We start from the raw sequence: 4,832 nt of genomic DNA, 5'->3' as shown, positions 1-4,832 counted from the left end.
CGGATAGATGGCGCAACAAGAAACGCGCCCCGGTCGCATAGAGGTAAGTAACACGCGGCATCGCCATTCGGGAGGCCGTTCGCATTTTTGAATGTAACACGCGGGCTGGCCAATTTACTGGCGATATCGAGTGCTACTTTGCATTAGACTTTTTACCGCGAAAAATGGCTGATTCAACATGGAAAATGCACAGTCATTATTTGTCTTCGTAATTTTACAAAGGTAGCATATTTTATTGTATTGTCTGATTTTATTAATCATGGATTTGTCGTGCTTACCAGATGGGTATTGTTATTTAGAACAAAATAATTTGTTGCGTTTCAGGTTAAAGAATAAAGAAGAAATAGATGTAAGTAGCATTAATAATAATTAAGTTTACTCTTACGACTTAAGAATTAGACTTATTGTTGTCCCATACATATTTGAGTTGTCCTTGTCGGCTCTTTGAAAGAAAGGTTTGATAATTATTGAGTCGTCATTGATTTTGTCGTTCTAGGCATTATTTTAATACCCATTTAATCAAGGAGTTTTTAGACTTGTTTACGATTTATGTCATTTAGTTTAAATGGTTCAAGCAACATAGATCCCAGGGCCTTCTTTTATATTTTCTCATCGTTCATAACGTTTTTGTGCCACTGCGAAATTGAAATATTTAGGAAATATTTCTATATGGTGTTTATTAAAAACATTTTGGAAATTCATACGGGTTGTCCCATAATTAAATAATTTGACAGTCGAATGTTAATAGTGATATTAATATTAAGTCAAATTTTCCTAGTCGAAATGTCAACTACCACAAAGATACTGAGTGATTAAGCTAATTTAAATTTTGTTTACACATTATGTAATTATTTATTAATTTTAATGATGACAATTGAAACGCCTCCTTCATTGGCACGATTTAATGTCTTTAAACGAATTTATAATTGCCATTTTCACACCAGAGGTGGAAGAAAAATTTCTGAAAGTAATAAGAAAAAGCGGGAACATAGATCTAAAAACATTAATTGTCGTGCGCAGTTAATTATTATAATTAAAAAAGAAATAAAAAAAATTTCTCGATCTCGTGCTAAAAACGTTGATGAACTAGCCAACGAATGGCCCTGTATTATTGAATTCAGGAATAACCATAACCATTCTATAGATAGTGTTGCTGCGTTAACTCAAAGACGCATCAAAACTGAAACAAAAAATGTAATATTAACATATTTTGAGAGAGGTCATTCGGTAGCATCTGCATACTAAACATATAATTTTGATAAAATGGAACAATATGGTGACGATTTTAGCATAATGTCTGCAGATAGAGCAAAATTTCCCACCAAAAATTATTTCAAGTACTTATGGAAAGTTAATTTCGCAAATAAATTTGGCCCTAGAAATAAAAATTAAATGCTTTCATTTTTAAAACAAAATCTAACAAATTCTGATGTACCCCATAAAAATGATAAATTAGGCGAACATTATATAGTTGCATTATGTACGCCAATTATGCAAAGAGTTGATTGTTGTTCCGATTGGTGGACTTCCTTTGGGTTGTCTTGTTTCAACGTCCGAGAAAACAGAACTCTTTCATTTAGGAGTCAAGAATTTATTGGAAATAATAACCTATAAATTAGCACCTAACATTATTATTACAGACGATGATTTGAAGGAAAGAAATGTGCTTAAAGAGTTTTTTCCGAATTCAAAACTGCTATTATCCACTTTTCATGTGCTCAAAGCAGTTTGGAAATGGCTTTTGAGCGCGCATAATGGCGTCGAAAAAGACCACCGCCAAACCTTATATAATATGTTCAAGGCAATTTTAATGTCATCCAAAGAAGAAGATGTACAAGAAAATATTAAAGTCTTTATAAAATCTTCCCAAAATTATTCAAAATTTAATAAATATATTGAAAACTATTTGGCGCGAAAGGAGTTATGGTGTCTTTTTTACGGAAAAAATCTCATGACTCAGGGCACTAATACGAACAATGTTGAAATAATGTTTCGGCTGTTTAAAGATATACCTCTTGAAAGAACAAAGGCCTATAGTCTTACCCAACTAGTAGATTTTATAACGATTAGCATTAGTAGGTATTATATACAAAGGATATTAGATGTCATAATGGGAAAACTTGATCGAACAAAAATGTTAAAGTTATTGCCAGATTGCAAGGATGTAAATAAAGAAAACATTACTGAAGTAGTACCTGGCAACTTTCAATATTTAGTTAAAAGTAATTCTGATCCCACTCTAAGTTATTTTGTGGATATGAGTATCGGCATCTGTTCATGTCCGTTTGGCAACTCGGGAAAGATCTGTAAACATCAATCGGCAATCATCGATGTACTTAAACTTGAATCTGCATATAATACACTAACCCTTTGAAGCAAAGAAATATTATATAATATAGCTACGGGAAATGACGCACCACCAACTTTTTTTGTTCCTTTGTTAGAAGAACCTTGTCTGGAAAAGCCTCAGGCTGAATATCTACCATACATTGGGCTCTTAGATACTTCTGAAGCTGCACCAAGCAATCAACAAACACATTCAATAGAATCTACTACTAAAAGTGTTATGGATATTGAGGATGGTTTTGATGCAAGAGAAACAGGGGAGAAATTAAAAGAATTTATTGATCAATTCAAAAACACACTACTAAAGAATTTGGAAGACGATCCACAACACTTTCAACCGGCTATAGAAGCATTAATGAAAAATTACCACTCGAATGCTAAAACACCACTTCAACTATTAAGTTTATTGCATACTTCTTTTAAAAACACAATATATAAGCCAAGTCATCCACCAACAACTAGAAAGGGAAAAAAAATATCAGTGCAGCCTACAGCCATAGCAAGAAGACATTCGAAATATTCAGGTATGGCTACAGTGGGTATGGCTATTAAAAATCTCAGAAATATGTTATGAGGTATTATACTAATTCTTATTTTCTTTAGGAAAAAGAAGATTCCAAGGAGGTAAAGGTAAATGGGGAAAGAAAAAGCCAGTTGCACCACATTCGCTTGGCAAATGTGTCGAAAACAATAAAGGACTAGGTGACAGAAGAATAGAGAATTAACTATTTCCTTTTTTATGATTATTATTACACATTTAATTTCATTTTGTTAATAAACTTTTTTTTTTAAATGGTTATCCTTTTCTTTACCGACTTTTCTAAAAGCGATAAAAGAAACTAAATTTTATATATATATATATATATATATATATATTATTTAACCCACATAAATTCGTCTTACAATACTAAGCTTATAACTAACTTATTCTACAGAAAACAATTGAATTTATAATATAAAAATGATGATTCTGCTCCTGACTAAGCTGCTTCTTATCGGCGACTTCTTGGAGTTCGCAAAAGGCGTAGAGTTGCCGTGGAACTAAAGCAACAGACGCCTACTCGTTGTAATTTGAGAATTGTGAAATGTCTTCAATTGAAAATTGAAGACATCACTATTTTTCTCATATAACATATATATATTTATTTTTTTTAAATGGACTCCATTTGGCTTGAGCAGCATTTTAATTAAGCGCGAAAATAAATATCTCTTAATATTACAATGTAAGTTAAAAAAAAAAACTCTTTCTCTGGTTTTTTTTATAATAAATGCATTAAATAAGGTCAATAGGGTACATAAACTAGTAGTTTTATTATTTGATATTTTTTAATTCTTGTGACATGAAAAATAGCGTTAAATATTTTATTAACCATTTTTCTAAGCTTATTCCAATACAATTTATATTATTGTGAGAAATGTTTACAACTTCTGCGCAATGGCGAAAGATACTCAATGGCGATGCCAGGTGTTACTTACCTTCATGCTGCCAGCCCGCGTGTTACATTCACAAACACGAACGGCCTCCCGAATGGCGATGCCGCGTGTTACTTACCTCCATGCGCCCCGGTCGCCCCGGTCTCCTGTATCAATTCATTGTCTGGAGAGCGGACGAACAGGCTTAGGAGTTTTCGCACACACCTAGATTATTAAATTTGAATTTCCTTTATTATTTTTTAATACTTTTAATTGAGCAGATTTATTTTGCTTGTTTTTAAAAAAAACTTGTTAATAGGTCGTCACTTAAAATGAATATTTGCGTTTATCGTGGATGCAGTAACGTGAAGAAAAGGACAAACAATATTATAAGTTTTTTAAGTTCCCTTTAAAAAAGCCAGAAATACTCGCTGAGTGGATAAATAATTGTGGAAACCAGGAAATATATGTTATGCATGAGGTTGTACTAAAAAATAGACTTATTTGTGAAAAACATTTTAATAAAGACTACATTTATATAAGTGGCAGACGAACGATGCTGCATAAGGCGGCTGTTCCCAAATTTTGGAAAGGTAAGTAATCTTTAATAAGAGGATAGTTTAGCATTCAGTTATTTTCTGGGTGACACTAACTTTATTATTTTATATGAGACACTTGGTATATTAGTACGTATTCCAATAGAAAATCATATTCACAAAACAATGATACGCCATTTGCTACTTTTTTAATTTTAAATAGGGTGCCATGAATGAGATAAAGTCTTAATTTTCAAATAAGTAATCGCGCAAAAATAGTTTTTACTGTATATTATTACTAATTACTATTTTATTGGGTATTACGTCACTTATAGCAAAAATCAATTTAGAAAATACTATCTCACACGCTCAAAAATTGAAAAGAAGAAGAAAAAAGACTTATTCACGTATTTAAAAGAAATATGAACGTAAATCTTTAATGATATTATATGACTTAATTTAAGTTCAATAAGTTTTAAATACAATAATTTACTTAAGGTATAATAGATTTTTTTATATACCTAGGAGCTGAGGTTT

General features: G+C 31.6%; 1 long non-coding RNA gene across 3 annotated transcripts; it reads left to right on the top strand.

Annotated features, from left to right (window-relative positions):
- LOC126740903 (uncharacterized) lies at positions 1-3,139 on the top strand. Of its 3 annotated transcripts, none has more exons than XR_007662052.1 (3): positions 1-222; positions 2,445-2,870; positions 2,950-3,139. It is a non-coding gene; the product is annotated as an uncharacterized LOC126740903 (long non-coding RNA). The 3 variants fall into 3 exon arrangements; XR_007662054.1 differs by lacking the exon at positions 1-222 and adding an exon at positions 268-349; XR_007662050.1 differs by lacking the exon at positions 1-222 and having other exon boundaries at positions 371-2,870.
- The last annotated feature ends 1,693 nt before the right edge of the window (positions 3,140-4,832 follow it).

This window comes from Anthonomus grandis, chromosome 1 (assembly GCF_022605725.1).
Source record: "Anthonomus grandis grandis chromosome 1, icAntGran1.3, whole genome shotgun sequence".
In the NCBI taxonomy this organism is placed as follows: Eukaryota; Metazoa; Arthropoda; class Insecta; order Coleoptera; family Curculionidae; genus Anthonomus; species Anthonomus grandis.
Note: the sequence above shows the minus strand (reverse complement) of the source record. Positions and strands in the feature narration are given on the sequence as shown.